The 15934-nt window shown below is 44.1% G+C and overlaps 1 protein-coding gene across 3 annotated transcripts in view; it reads right to left on the reverse strand.

Moving 5' to 3' along the window:
• MTM1 (myotubularin 1) overlaps window positions 1-15934 on the reverse strand; it is a 100580-nt gene that overhangs the window by 34736 nt on the left and 49910 nt on the right. The gene's annotated exons all lie outside the window — the stretch shown is intronic.

The raw sequence follows: 15934 nt of genomic DNA on the forward strand, positions 1-15934 counted from the left end.
TTCGAGCGGGGAAGGGGCAGAGAGAAAGACAGAGAGAGAGAGAGAGAAAGAATCCCGAAGAGCCAAAGTCAGATACTCAACTGATTGAGCCACCCAGGTGCCCCTGCAAACATTTCTTTCTCTTTTTTTTTAATGTTTATTCTTGAGAGAAAGACAGAAAGAGAGCATGTGCTAGTGGGGGAGGGGCAGAGAGAGAGAGAGAAACACACACACAGAATCCGAAGCAGGTTCCAGGCTCTGAGCTATTAGCACAGAGCCCCATGCAGGGCTCAAACTCAAACTGTGAGATCATCATGACCCGAGCCAAAGCTGGGATGCTTAAACGACTGAACCACTTAGGTGCCCTGCACACATCTCTTTTAATATATTCTTTTTAAAAATGATTTTCCACCAAAATCTGATTTCCGGACCAAAACCACACGACCACACCTATCAGTTTTAAACAGTACTAGCAATTGATCAAGTAAAACCCACCAAAAAAAAAAAAAAAAAAGAAAAGAAAAGAAAATTCAGGAATAATTATTAAACAGTACAGCTGTCTCAAAAGGGAACAATGACATGTTTATCTATTAAAAAAGGGGACAGGAAATCAGGAAAATTCTTAATTAACTATCTGTTCTCTATGAATTCAGGATCAATGCCCTGATGTCTTTGAAATGATAGGACCCAGATCTCTCCTCTCTTCTCCTGTGCTCACTCTGGAGGAGATCTTGATGAATTTCACAGTTTCAAATACCATCCATACCCTAGTGACTCCTAGTATCTATTACTCTCTAGCCCCAACTTGATCTGCAGACCAGGCAGTTCAAGGGACCACCCCACAACTCCAGCCTGCCTAAGAGGCATCTGGAGGATTCTCAAGTTAACACATCCAAAGCCAAACCCCTGACCACCCCGGCATCCTGCTCCTCCCACAGCCTCCCCGTTTAAGTAGATGGCAGCCCTGTCCTTCTAGATGAGCCCAAAACCTTGGTGTCATCCTCATCAGTTCACCCTGCTACCACAATGGTCTAAGTCTCAATGTCCCCCATTTACATCTTCATCATAACTTCCTAACTGGCTCCCTACGTTCATATTTACCTCTAAAGTCAGAGTAATAGTAGTGTCACAACCTAAGTTAACTCAAGTCATTTCTCTGCCCCAAATCCTCTTGTGGTTTTCAATCTCACTTAGAGTCAAAATGGAAGTCTGTCCAATGGTCTATGTAGCTTCCCACCATCTGGCCACATCCCCTACTGTGTCTCTGCTTTCCCATTGCTCACTCCACTCCAGCCACATTAACCTCCAGTGGTGTTCCCCCAAAGCACCCAGTGCACACCACCATCAGGGCCTTCCCACCCACTGCTCCAGCTGTCTGGAGTCCTTTCCCCCCTTGGCGCTCCCCCTTACTCTTTCACATCTCTGCTCAAATGTAACCTTAGTCCATGAAACTTATTCTGACACCCTATAGAAAAACTACACACACTATCCCAGAACAGTACCCCCGGTTGTCCTTTCCATTTTATTTCCCATATTACTTATGACCATTTGACAGATTGTAGATTTACTGTTTTGTTTATTGGTAGACTCCCACTGACCCACCCTAGAACATGGACTCCATAAAGACAGACAACTGCTTTGGCCACATCTTCTTTCCCTGGTAACTACAACAGCGTCTGGTCCATAGTAGGCAGAGTACGTATTTTTTGCCACCCGTGAAAACGCGAAGCCTATCCTGCCTCTGTACATCCACGTTCTCTGGAGACACTGTGTTTGGGCATTTTTTTCTCTGGGTGTCTTCCTTCCCACGCCTCTTTCTGTTATCAACCTACAACTTTGCATGGCAGCGCTCCCTCTCCTACATTACAGAGTGTCTCTGAAAAAGCCTCACTTGGCAGCAACAGTTTGGTGTGTTTAAAAGGCAGGAGCTTTGGGGGTGCCTGGGTGGCTCAGTCGGTTGAGCGTCCAACTTCGGCTCAGGTCATGATCATATGGTTTGTGGGTTCGAGCCCCATATCCTGCTCTGTGCTAACAGATCAGAGCCTGGAGCCTGCTTTGGGTTCTGTGTCTCCCTCTCTCTCTGTACCTCCCCCACTTATGCTCTGTCTCTCTTCTCTCTCTCTCAAAAATAAACAAACATTAAAAAAATTTAAAAGGCGGGAAGTTTAAGGTGAAAACTGGTGAAGAAGATGCTCTCCAGACTGTCCTTTTGAACTTTCTAAAGCTTAGGGCACCCTCAGCAGGTCTCAGTTGTGGCAGTGGTAGGCCCCAGTGCTATGTATTCTGCTGTGGGTGGCATGCCAACCACACGATACTGATCCAGCTAAGCAATTCACTGATTGCTTCAATACGTAATTATTAGGTACCGCTGGGGAAAACAAATGATTTCTATTAACTGAAGTTTACCTCAAAGACAGAGGGACTTTTGATGAAAACAACACTAAAATGTATGTTGTACTTCTTCATCCTGAAACAGAATCAGTAGAACATATCAAAGCAGTCTCTGGGTGACATGTGAGCCCTGGATATTATTATACTGGTCAGTACCTGGCACAGGTAAATACTCAACATTGCTGACTGCTGTCCTATTGACATACTTGTACATGCAGGTGGCTTAAGACATAGGGGTGTCATTCACTTTAGAAGAAGATCTGTAATCTGATTTCTTGAAATAAGTTCCTGATCTCAACATGGTTTTTGTTCAGTTGTTTGTTTTTAGTTATCTGCATCTTTCCCATGAAGCTCAAGTGAATATGGCGGCCTTTTAAAAACAAAGAATTAACACTGCTAACCCAAAGGCCAGATAAAGCTTTCTCTCCAGAAAACTCATGATGTATGTTAATGCTATCAGTGTCCTTTGACTTGCCAGCAGCATTTTCAAAGTAACTTACTATTTCTCAGTCACCAATAATAAAGCAATTCCTCTGCTTCAAATACTCTCTTGTATCTCATATTAAAATTACTGATAAACATAATACAAGTTTACAAGAGTGTTATCAGAAGATGAAAGTTATAAAGCCCAAACCAAAATGATCTCCATGATTTATTTTTTTAATGTTTATTCATTTTTGAGAGACAGGAAGAGAGAGACAGAGCATGAGCAGAGGGGGAGCAGAGCAAGAGGGAGACACAGAATCCGAAGCAGACTCCAGGCTCTGAGCTGTCAGCACAGAGCCCAATGTGGGGCTCAAACTCACAAACTGTGAGATCATGCCATGAGCCAAAGTTGGATGCTCAACTGACTGAGTCACCCAGGCACCCCTCCATGACTTCTTTAACATGCTTGATTTAAGGGAACTCTGAATACAAGTAATACAAAAAATGTCATTAACAAGAGAAGGATATGATGTGCTCACGGTAGCAACATCTCAGGTGGCCCTTCTCATGACATCATTCTAGAATGACACTTCACATTATGAGTGATGCCCACATATACGACCTTATCCCTGAAACATGGCTATAAGAACTCTATGATGGAAACAGCTCCCAGGTTAAGAGCTAAGAGCCAGACTTGGACCTCAAGATATTTCAGGAAGGTTAACGAATCACCTAACAGCCAGATATTTCTGGTCATGAAATACACTACAAAACATCTAATACCAAACTGGAATTAAGGTAAAAAAGACCAGATGCTTAAACCAATATTTTAACCATGTAAATAAACTAGCTTACAATTACAAGAAAATAAATCTTTTTAAAAAGCATGACTTGTTACTTTTTAAAGAAGAACATGATGTGAACACTAAGTTGTCCATACTTGGCTCTCATACAGAGGTAAGCATTCTAAAAGAACCCATGAAGATATTTTCTACAGTTGAACGTACCCAAACTTAGATCCCAGATAGTTTAATTTTTTACCTTTTTTTGTCCTGTTCAAGATTCAGATAAGAGAACAAAGCAAGAATTTTAAAACACAAGCTCTCCGAACATAAAGGTGGATTATATATATATTAAAAAAACCCTACTAAGCATTAAAGGACAGAAACAAAACCCTTCATCTGCACCTCATTATTACAAAGTACAGAATTCCCTACAAGTGGGGACTTGTGACAAGCCTAATTAAAGCTTCTGTCTGAAAATTGTTAAAACCGAAAGTTAACGGGTTACATGCCTTAAGGTTTTTAGCTGTCATTTATTTTCTCTTACAGACAACACATTTTTTAAGGCTTTGAGTCTGTTAGTGCTTTATTAGTGGAGTTGCCTTTTCCCAGTCATTCCTGCCAGTAACCTTGGCTGGATCAGGACCCTCTATTGGGGAAACCCAAGCACCAAGGAGAGAAGCTTCCTTCGTGAGGGTCACGCAGGGGTCGGGTGTGCGAGGCGGGGAACAGTCAAGTCGGCCGCATGAACTGGCCCTGGCACCCATCTCCTTTGATGGCCCATGGACAACGCAAGCAGGAGTCAGTCCGGGCCCAGCAAAGCCTCGGAGTGAAGTGGTTTGCCGAACTGGTGCTCTGGGACACCCGCCCCCACCCCTGTGGCTTTCTTCTGGGGTCCTGGTCCCTCAGCCGGGCTCTGCCTCAGGGTAGGGGTGGGGGTGCTGGGGCCGCTTTCCCAAGGGGCCGGTGGGTGCCTGGACCCTGCCTCGGCCCCACAGAACCGAAATAGGATCTCTGGCACTGCTGGGGGGGGGGGGGGGGGGGGGTGCTCTGATCCTGAAGGGCCTTGTTCAGTACACGATGACCCTTAGGAGCACAGCCTCAGGCCTCTGTGCATGTGACCTATCTGGCCGGCTGCTTTCCTTTTTTTAAAAAAAAAGTTATTTTGAAATAATTATAGATTAACAAGAAGTGACAAAGATGTACAGGCAAGTCCCATGCAGCCTTCACTCAGTTCCCCCAATGTGAACATGCTGCATAGACAGCTAGAGTACAGTATCAGAATCAGGAAACTGACACCAGGAAACAGACACTGTCAAGTGCCTATCCCAGTTTCAAGTGAGCAGATCTTCCTTTATTTGGCTCTTTATTGGTATGTGGGCATTTCACCAATTCAGATTCCTACTCGTCAAGAGATACCATGCATGGAGACTTAAAAAAAAAAAAAGCAATCATGTGCATTTTTTCCAGGATTAAAAATAGCACAATGTAACATTTGAAAAATGTTAAAGGACAAAGTTGAGATGAAAATCTCTGATTTCACACTAGGGATAAAAACAGCTCTGACAAAGAGAATGTAACTTGTCATTTAAATTTTCCTACATTTATCACTGTTGTGTCTCGTGGGAGAAAAAATCTGAAATGACAACAGGTTTTGGCTTTCACTTAATTAGCCATTGGTTTTAAATGGCACCTACATGAAGATGTAGGCACCAGCTCACTTCAAACACCTAGGCTGGACTTATTTATTAGTAGACTCTATCCATGTTGAGTGATTTACAAGTTTCCTTCTTTGAGGTGGGAGAGCTATCTGTCCACGAATTAGGGTTCCCGGATCTCATGAAGCCCCTCATAGATAGCCTCTTCCCTCAAACACTCACCACGCTGTGTCTCAGAACTGGATGTCGGAGAGTCAGATTTGTAAAATTATCATTCAAAAGGGAGACAGTTACAGAAGAAAATTATTTTCATAGTACACAGGGGAATGAATCGATAACTAGGGAGATTTAACAGTGCTTTCAAATGCTGCTACCACCATGCAATGGCACAGTCATCAATGGACACAAGTTTTAGGGAGAGCAGACCTTTACTAGGAAATATACAAAATATAACTCCTAGCATTAAAAGTTCAGGGGCACCTGGGTGGCTTGTGGGTACAGCATCTGACTTCAGCTCAGGTCATGAGCTTATGGTTTGTGAGTTCGAGCCCCGCGTCGGGCTCTGTGCTGACAGCTAGCTCAGAGCCTGGAGCCTGCTTTGGATTCTGTGTCTCCCTCTCTCTCTCTGCCTGTCCCCTGCTCATGCTCTGTCTCTCTGTCTCAAAAATAAATAAATGTTAAAAAAAAAATTTCAAGTTCAGGGGACTGTTCACTAACTCCTTTCCAGAGAGAATTTTGCAGTGTTGGAACAGGAATTTAAGGAACCATTTTTTTTGTTCTAACTTGATTTCTGAAGTTGAAGACACCCACCTTTCTAAAAGCTTCCATCTACCACTTAAGGCTGCAGTGATGTAAAAGCATGTCATTTTCATCTTTTAGATTACACTTAAGAAACAAGACCTCTCCATAGAAGAAAAAATGCTTTCATTAAAGTTGGGGGTAAAAAAGCTGAAAATTTTAAGAAAGAACAACAGGAGGTACTGAAACTTGGCAACGTTTGTAATTCTAAGTAACATCCTTACGTAAGTGCATCAAAGTAATTGAGTCGAAAAATATGACACAAGTCTCATAGGTCAAAAGCAGCTAGCACAAAAATTGCCATTTATACTTCCCTTTTGCATAAATAATTCTCTTCATCCTCTTTCCACCACCTTCCCTGGGGAAAGTGGCTTAATGTTTCTGGGTTGCTATCACCTTCATATATAAATATACATATTCACTTATTCAGGAGGAGAAGACTCAATAAGTACATTTCAAATGTCATTTGAAACCATTTGGAGAAAGAGCATTCTTTCCTACTTGTCTACAATCATAATCACTTATGGTGACATTTCTCAGGGTTCATCTGTCCCACCTCTTCTCACTGTAATTGTCTCTCCTGGCAATTCTGGCCATGTCTATGAAAATGCCAATGACCACATCTGGGCCTGCCAAATAAACCTCACCCCGGGCCAGAGCTCCAGGTCTACACAGCCACCTGCCTCCTAAGTATCTATGTCTGGCTGTCCTACACACACTTGCAACTTCACATATCTGAAATGGGACTCACTGCCTCTTCTCTCCCCACTCCAATACTGCCCATCTCAATTCCCATCACTCTGTTTATCCAGTCTGGATTCTTTCCCTATCATGCCATCCCCCATGATAACTATACTCACAAACAACACATTCTACTGATGTTCTAGATCTTCCTCAAATCCATGCTCTCCTGCCCCTCTCCATCACCCCATTTGAAGAGCTCAGAATCATGCACCTGGGTTACTAACGAACATCCCCAGAAATAAACTCCTGCCCCTCTCCATGAAGTCTGTATGCTGCAGCCCAAGGAATCTTCTGAAATTGAAATTTAATGTCACTTTACTGCTTCAACCCCTCGAATGGCTCCCCTCCTTCAGATAGAAAGTGGAACCTCTTGGTGGGGCAGGTTAGGCTCTGCAAGCTCTGGGGCCCAGCCCTCCCCTCCAGCACCATCTGTCACCACTACTCCCACATGGACACCAGCCCACGTGTGGCGCTAGTCCATATCCAGTCTCTTCACATTGGAACATATTGTTCCTGCCCTTGGCCGTTTTTGCCTGGCTAACACTCCTACTCATCTTCCAGGATTCACTTCCTCTAGGAAGCCTTCCTCAACAATAAGCCCCTTACTTGCTGCTCCCCTGATGTCCTATGTACATCCATGTGTATCCTATGTGCCTATTGCCCTCCCAGGGGACAGGGGGTCGGCATGAGCCCCAGCTCGCCATGCCTAGCCATGATGCAAATGTTCTGGAAATGCCTGGACAGCACAAACGGGGAGGAAAGGGATGAAAAAAGAGGAGAAACAAGGAGAGACCTGCCCTCCTAGACCTTTCATCTTATGAAATCTCAATAGTTAAAAAAATGTCACTGGTACGTGAAGGGTGATTGATGAAAGGAAGAAACATTCAGAAATCAAACAGCAAGAGGTAAGTGTGTGATAAAGGTGGGGTTTCAAAGGAGCAGATCAGACAACAAATGGTGTGGCAACAACGCTGGAAGAAAGACTGGGATCCAGATCTTACGCAGATGTGGTAATCCTGAATAAATTTTAAATTGGTGGAATACTTAAGTTTGAAAAAGAAATGAAAGTACTAAAGGAATACTCTAGGGAGAATTCTTTCTGGAACTCTGAGTAGAGACAAACCTCCCCAACAGAGATACAAAACCCGAAGCTATGAAAGAAACCAGGCAGACAAGCGTTCTCCTGGCGGCCCCAGCTGCTCTCTTCACATAGGTCCACTTGTGAGGCTGCCCTCGGCCGGGCTGGGAACCTGGCTCTCAGGAGGGTTCCCATTGCTCCCTAACCACTAAGAGTGGTTGGCACTGCTGAAACTGTTCGCATACACATGATTTATACTGAACACCTGCTTTCCCTCTGAGAGGCTGGGGTTTTGGTACCCACTGGGCAGAGGGGACTATACGACCGGCTTCTGAAAAAAGTCTGGGTGCTGAGGTTCCCTGGATGGTCACATATCCCACATGTTGTCTCAACTTGATGCCGTAGGAATTAAGTGCCTCCTGTGTGACTCCACAAGGAGAAAATTCTGGAAGCTTGTGTAGGATTTCTACCATGACTTCTACCCCATGCACCTTTCCCTTTTTCTGCTTTTCTTCTTACCTTTTGCCATAATAAATCACACTTGTTAGGACAACTATGTGTTAAAGTCTTGTGAATTCTCCTAACAAATCATTGAACTTAGGGTCGTCTTAGGGACCCCCATCCCAAAAAAGAAAAAAAAATTAATAAACACTGAAATAAAGATTTAAAAAAATACCCGTAGCAAAAGCCACCTTAAGTCAAAAGACATACGTATAGGGAAAATAATTGCAACTTGTATTACGAATATAGCTACATAAAGAATTCCTTCAACTAACAAGAAAAAGACCAAAATTCCAAAAGAAATAGAGGCAGAAGTCACAAGGAATAAACAGAAAGACAAACAGCTCAAACCAAAAGATAATTAATTTTAGTCAAATTGGATAAATACAAAATAAAACTATGAATCTACATTTTCACCTATCAGATTAGCAAAGGTCAAAAAAGTCCGAAAGCATACTGGATTGGTGCAGTTGGCAGAATGGTCGCGCAAAGATGTCCATGTCCTAATCCTCGTGACATGTGTCATGGTACCATACATGGCAAAGAGGAATTAGGTTGCCGATGGGATTCAGATTTCTAATCACCTGACTTTTAAGACAGGAAGGGTATCCTGGATGTCCCAGGAGTGCCAATGTCATCATAAAGGTCCTGAGATGTGAAAAGAGTCAGAAGAGTCGGAATCCAAGGAAGAGTGATGACAGAATAAAGTCAGAGTAATTCAAAGGACTTGACCACTGCCGTTGGCTCTGTAGATGGAGGAAGGGGCTGAGCCAAGGAACACGGATGCCTCTAGAGGCCGGAAGATGAAAGGAATGGACTCTCCCCCAGAGCCTCCAGAAGGAGCGCAGCCTCACACACCACAGTTTCAACCCAGTGAGACCCATGTTTGACTTCTGACTTCTAGAACTGTAAGCCTTGTGTTTTTATAGGCTACAAGTTTGTGGCCATGGGTTGCAGCAGCTATAGGAAAGTCACACAGCTGGAGGGGATGTCCGGAAACAGGCAGTCGGACACAGCGCACATGGGGAGGGAAAGCCAGTACATCTTCATTGAGGGGATGTGGTAATAGCAGTAATCCTACTTCTAAGAATTTATCCTACAACAAAATGAACACATACAAAATGATGCAAGTGCAAGGTTAAACACCACAGTTTGTGTAATAGCAAATGACTGGAAATGATCTCAATACCCATCAATAGAGGACTGAAAAAAATCATGATATAGTCAACAGAGTACTGTACAGTCATAAATAGGAATGAAGAAGTCCATTCATTAGGCAATATGTATTGGTAAATTTGAAATCAAGGTATGGAAGGCCACATATAGCATAGTACTGCTAGGGTCAAAGGGAGAAAGAATGTAAGAATATGATTAACAAGTTGCATGAATAGGCCTAAACTATCACTGGATGGACAGTAACAGAGTGACAACCCTGGTTGTCTACAAGGCGGGGAAGGAGATGGGCAAAGGGTGCTGTGAGGCCGAGACTTCTACTACTTGCCTGTCTTACTTAGCTCTGGCTAGCCTAATAAGTTACCACTGACTGGGAGGCCTAAAACAGTGAATATTTATTTCTCACCGTTCTGGAGGCTGTGAAGTTTAAGGTCAAGGAGCCAGCATGGTCGGGTTCTGGTGACACCGACTTCCTGGTGTACAGAGGGCAGCCTTCTCGCTGTATTTCGCATCCTGGAAAGCACCAGCTCTGTTCCATTCCTTTTCCTTGAAGCTCACTAATCCCATCATGCAGCTCCATCTCCAGAATCCCATCTAAACTGACATCTCTCAAAAGCCCCACCTCCAAATACCCTCACACACTGGAGGGTTTAGGGCTCCACAGTATGATTTTGGGAGGGCACACACACTTGGTCCACAACAATACCTTTTATACTTCCTGAATTTTCAACTACGGGCATATAGGATGTATGTTGAATAAATGCCGTTTCTAAACAGAATATTCCTACTGATGACTTGGTTGCTGCTGGTTCCTAATTCATTCACTCTGCTGACCTTAGTATATTAATTCAACAAACATTTACCAAGGGCCTACAATGAACAAGGTACTAAGTAGACAAAAAGATGAGGAAGACACAGGCACTGTCTTTAAGGGGTCAGAAATCCTCCAAAGGAGAGTGACAAGGAGGCACAACTATTGATTGTGTAAAGAGGACAGCAGCAAGTACCAGGAGAAGTACAGATAAAGCACCTGGGGCTCCAGAGAATGCCTAGGTTATTTCTGGAGAGAGGGGCCTGGAAAGGTAGGATGACTTTGGACATGGTAAGAACAATGACGACAAAAAGGCCCAAATGGGAGCCAAACTCAGAGAATATGAGGCCATCAGCAAACACCAAAGCATAGAAAGGAGAAGAAAGAAGTGGGGACAGCTGAGAGGTGAGGCCACACACACAGTGAGCGAGACAGAAGTTTGCACTGATGCTAACTGAGAGGGAGATACTGCCAATGTTTCAGGGGCAGGGGAATGTGAGTTGTATCCCGGGGAGAGGGATCCAACAGACAGCACGTGCAGGGCTGGACAGGGTGGGAGACACAAAGGAAGCACGGTGACTGAAGTGCCATCCCGGCAATTGACAGAAGAAAGGGTGAAAACCTGAACCAAGTCAGGCTGGATTCAGTAAATGTTCAGGCAAAGGGAAATCTTCCAGTGGGCTGGATTTTGGAGCAAGGGAAGATACCATGAGAAACTGGGAGCACAGACGAGTAGGTTTAAGGGAAAGAGGAGAGACTTAATTTTAGACAAATATTTAGGTGTCAGTTGAAGTTATGGAGCTGCAAAAGGGAAACATGAAGCTTCGGATGTGCAAGTCATGCCCAGGCAGGCAATGCCGGAAGAGAGGAGAGGGAGAGAGACTGCTGAGGGAATGGTGTAGAGCGAGGAGGAGGGGAAGGATGGACTTTTCTAGAAAACCCACATTTAGTGCAAGGAAGCTGAGAAAGCTGAAAAGAAGCTCAAGAGGTAGAGGAGCAGACCCTTCAGGTCTCAGAAGCCACATGGAGAGGTGTCTGGAAGTGTGATGGTATAGATGCCCTAACTAAGCCTTCTGCTGAAAATATCTAAAGATGCTGGATAAAACAGAAACCTTTTAAAAAATGCTCCAGTGAGCTGGCTGGGGAGGAATAAATAGGCAGAGGCTAAAAACTAACCACAAACAGGAATGTAGAGAGCAAGAGGAAAGCACGGGCTTTTACCTCAGGGCACTCACGGAATGGGTTTTCATGGCCTCTTGGGGTCCAGGAGACAGGACATAAGGACATAAAGCCCCGGGCCTACCCACATGCTAGGATGGGCAGCAAACTGGAAATGAGCTCCAGTACAGGCTGGCCTCCCAAGTGCTACAGCCTCAGGGAAGGCACAAACAGGAACTGCCCCCCCCCCCCCCCCCCCCCCCCCCCCCCCCCCCCCCCCCGCCAGGCTCCACAGAACTTACCTGTCTAGATTATTGGTACTGATTAAGGGAAGAAAAAAAAAATCTCCACTGCTGTCCCCCATCAGGAATTTGTAGCCACAAGGCAGCTCTTAACCAGTTTGTAGCCCAAACTCATAAAAGTCAGATGGTCCAAAAGACATCAGGCAGAGAATCTAATCTGTAACTGTCCCCCACTTATAGTGCCCTAAGAAGCCTGGCAGAAGGCAATGCCACACTGCCGTCCATCCTGGCCTCAGAGGATTCCCATAAAGGTCCAAGGAATAGGAGCTCATTGGCCAAAATCACAAAACAGCCAGGGAAACTAGGCACCACGAGCCAGCAAATCAGAAGTCAAAGACATGATATCTGGGGAGACAAACGGATGTTCCAGATCTCATACTTCTTTATACTTTACATTTGTTTTATAAACATTCTCTTAATACTCAGTAGTTTAAAATTTTTTTTTTCTTTAAAGGAGCAGTGGCTTGAGAACTTACAGGGTCTTGAGTGACGTTCAAAACAATAGGTTCCCCAGAGTAGGAGGGTAAGAGGTCAGTAAGCTCTGAAGTGAGTGGCTGCCAAGGACGTGTGGGCAGGCAGTGACCACTAGGCTGCTGAATGGAGACGGCAATGTGGGAGCGTGGTTCCATGAGACGGAGAGCAGGGAGAAGAGAGAGGCTGATGGGGTCCAAGGCCAAGTCCTGAAGGCGACAGGAGGCACGAGGAGACCCTCAATTGGCACATTTACTGCTTATCCAAGAGAGAAAAAAGAGAACTGGGCACAAAGAAAATAGAGAACTAAGACATTCTTCAGTCATAAAGCCTGAAAAGCAGGTATAGGTAGGTAGGTAGGTAGGTAGGTAGGTAGGTAGGTAGGTAGGTAGGTAGGTGTGTGTGTGTGTGTGTGTGTGTGTGTGTGTGTGTGTGTGTGTGTGTGTGTGTGTGTGTCTATACACAGTACTGCTTCTCATTTCAACTGCCTTCTGAAAATGAGCTGTTTGCTTTTATCCTGTGGTCAGCCTGGGAAGCAAGAGTCCACTAGATTTCAGTCTGAGATTTTTAAAATCTCAAAGCAATTTACAAAAATTTCCCCAATTCTGGACTGAAAAATGAAGGCCCAGGGAAAAGCACACGTGTCTTTAATTGCCTATCCACAGGGCTGCTTCCACCTCTCATTCCTATGATCACAACAGACGTGCACCCCCACGATGTGGACGTCATCATTTTCACAAGCAAGTACAACTGGGCTTGAGCGAGAGAGGACACAAGGTGGAACTGGCACGGTGCTCCAGCCAGATACCAGGTTTGGTGTGGCTCGCCCAAGCCAGCGGAAGAGAGGCGAGTGCCAAAGACTCAGAAGCAAAGGCAGCAGTCACAGACACCTGCAAAGGCAGGCAGGCCCTGTCCTGAAAGGTGCAGCCATTTTTAACACCCTGCCCCGCTACACCGCTCACCGTAGGATGTGCCACGCTACCAGTCCCCGGAAGGCTGCTAGTCTCCATGGAAAAAACCTTGCAACCCAGCTGTTTCTCTCTCTCAAAAGCACAGCCACACAGTCTCCTCTTTCTCCTTTGCCTATTCCTACCGCCCCCAGGAAGGTCAAGTTTATCAAAACAAACGAAACACCGTAAATCTTTGCAAGCACCTGAGCGCTGATGAGCTCAGAAAGCAACAAGAGGCAGGTAGCGCTCGAGAGCTTCATCCAGAATGGCACACAAAAGTACAAAGTGCAGGGACACACACCCAGGTGAGTTGCGCCACCTGGAAAGCAGGAGGCCTGGGTGGGGTCAAAAGATGGAAAGAAAACAACACTGGAAAACCATTTCTGAAGAGTATCACTGCCGCCCCTTGTTCACATTTCAGGTCAAGATGCTTTCTGGATTTAACACACCGAAATTTAATACTTTCAGCTAATCCTTTTTCAAAGTACAACCAATGGTTTGTTAAGAATAGTAACCTTATCTATATGGCATCCTTCTTTTACAGGGCTTAAAGTGTCTCACATATTATCACAATTACTTTATTAATGTTCTGGGGGGAAAAGTGTGTTGGGATAATCATCCTTCTTTGCACCTGCTGGGAAAATGGTGCCCAACTGCACAGCTGACACTGAAAGGGCACTTATTGCGTGCCAGGCACTGTTGTAAACAGTTTACATTTAATCCCCACAAAAACTCTATGGGGTAGACACTGTTATTATCCCCATTACAGATGAAAACACTGAAGCACATAAATATTACATGGCTTCCAAAGTTGCCAAGCAGGTACGCGACTGAGCCAGATTCAGACGTGGGCCGCTGGACTGCATGGCACGTACTCGCGATCCCACACAAGAAGGGCTCTGTAAACAAGTCCTCCCTCTGGCTCTCCTCATCAGTGGCTGCCATGAGCCTGGCCCAGGCCCCACCCTTTCCAGCTCTCCACTTCCCTATGTGAGTCTACACCCCATGACTTTTGTCAAAACTCAAGCTCTTCACTACAACATTCTGAACAGTACAGCGTACAGCTGTAAAAACAGGTGGAAGTGACTTTACTAATGCCTAAATTAACTTAAAGTGCATTTTATTCTATGTATTCTGCCATTACCTAAAAGATTGTTTTTCAAGCTTTCTAGATGATGATGAACAGAAGACCATGCACGTTATACCAGGACTACTCCCGACTCCGTACACACACACACACACACACACACACACACACACACCTCTGAAAAAAACATTTGGCCAAACCATACGTACCTGTATTAGGTACTATGCTCTTAATATTTTCTTTTCTACTCAATTTTAAAATGCTAGTCGGAAACTAATAAATTGATTTCATGACTCAATAATACATTGGGATTAACAGTTAAACACTCATCTAAAATTTATATTCTGTCTGGTTATCCCAACTGAGCAAAAAATGAGCAAACAATAAAGGAAATCAATGAAAGAAGAATTTTGGCATTAATTACTCCCTTCTGTGGTGCTATCAGGTTCTGTTCATATGTATACAATTTTTGTTCCTGCCGTTAAAAGTTAAGTCAGAAGTATGGTCACATTTCTTATAAAAATGTACCATTTAGCTAGAAGTAGCATTTACAATGCAGTTTGTAAAACTGCTACAATTTCTAGTGTTTGTCAGGCAAAACAAAAATAAAGCAAAAAAATAAACACTTTGGCTGAGTACAAAATGTCACAGGAACAATTTTCAAGTCTTAGTGGACTGGCACAATACAGAAACAATGAAGTTAATGGCTTGGGTCGACGGTGGGTGGCTAAACTGCTCAAGTTCAATTCATAGTTTAAGTCCCAACAGATGTTGGCGAGGATGTTGGTGAGACAAAGGTGAACCCTGTTATACTGTTGGTAGGAATGCAAACTGGTGCAGCCACCCTGGAAAGCAGTATGGAGGTTCCTCAAAAAGTTAGATAGAATTACCTTACAACCGAGCAATTGTACTACTAGGTATTTACACCAAGGATATAAAAATACAGATTTGAAGGGATACATGCACCCCGATGTTTATAACAGCATTATAAACAATAGCCAAAGTATGGGAAGAGCCCAAATGTCCATCGACTGATGAATGGATAAAGAAGATGTGGCATATGTATGTGTACACACACACACACACAATGGAATACAACTCAGCCACCAAGAAGAATGAAATCTTGCCATTTTCAATGATGTGGATAGAGCTAGAGCGTATTCTGCTAAGTGAAATAAGTCAGAGAAAGACAAATACCATATGATTTCACTCGTGTGGAATTTAAGAAACAAAACAGATGAACATAGGGGAAGGGGCAAAAAAGAGAGAGGGAAACAAACCATAAGAGACTCCTAACGACAGAGAACAAACTGAGGGTTGATGGAGAGAGGTGGGCAGGGGATGGGCTACACGTGAGATGGGCATTAATGGAGGGCACTTGTTATGATGGGCACTGGGTGTTGTAGGTAAGTGATGAATCACTAAATTCTACACCTGAAACCAATATTATACTATATGTTAACTAGAATGTAAATAAAAATTTGAAACAAATAAAAAAGCAAAGCTTAAGTCCCAACGTGAACACACTGTATGGTGAAAATACTAATGGGGAAGGAGGCAAGATAGAGCCAAAGGGGTGGTCTGAAAGCAAAAGCCCCCTCGTACAGTGTTCACCCCATGGCTGG

This window comes from Hyaena hyaena, unplaced genomic scaffold (assembly GCF_003009895.1).
Source record: "Hyaena hyaena isolate Hyena2069 unplaced genomic scaffold, ASM300989v1 scaffold_348, whole genome shotgun sequence".
In the NCBI taxonomy this organism is placed as follows: domain Eukaryota; kingdom Metazoa; phylum Chordata; class Mammalia; order Carnivora; family Hyaenidae; genus Hyaena; species Hyaena hyaena.